Genomic DNA, 419 nt, shown 5'->3' with positions numbered 1-419 from the left:
CACCTGGACAAGGGAGAAGAGATTGACGTCATATATCTTGACCTTAAAAAAGCTTTCGATCTGATATCCCATGATAGTCTTATAGAAAAACTGGCCAACTCTGGCCTTGGCTACATCACAGTCCGTTGGCTGTGGAATTGGCTTTGAGGTCAGACCCAGAGAGTGGTAGTTAACAGAAGTCAATCATTGTGGTGCGCCATGACCAGCGGGGTCCCCCCAAGGCTCTGTCCTTGGACCTATACTCTTTAACATCTTCATTAATGATGTGGACATTGGTGTCAGGAGCAGACTGGCCAAGTTGCTGATGACACCAAACTTTAGGGTAAAGCGTCCACATCCGAGGACAGGATGGTGATACAGGCTGACCTTGATAGGCTCGGAAAATGGGTGGATGAAAACCTGCTGGCCTTCCACTCCAA

Source organism: Gavialis gangeticus, unplaced genomic scaffold, assembly GCF_001723915.1.
Source record: "Gavialis gangeticus isolate Ggan-Ray unplaced genomic scaffold, GavGan_comp1, whole genome shotgun sequence".
In the NCBI taxonomy this organism is placed as follows: Eukaryota; Metazoa; Chordata; order Crocodylia; family Gavialidae; genus Gavialis; species Gavialis gangeticus.
The sequence above is the reverse complement of the archived record's forward strand: the minus strand, read 5'-3'. Positions refer to the sequence as shown.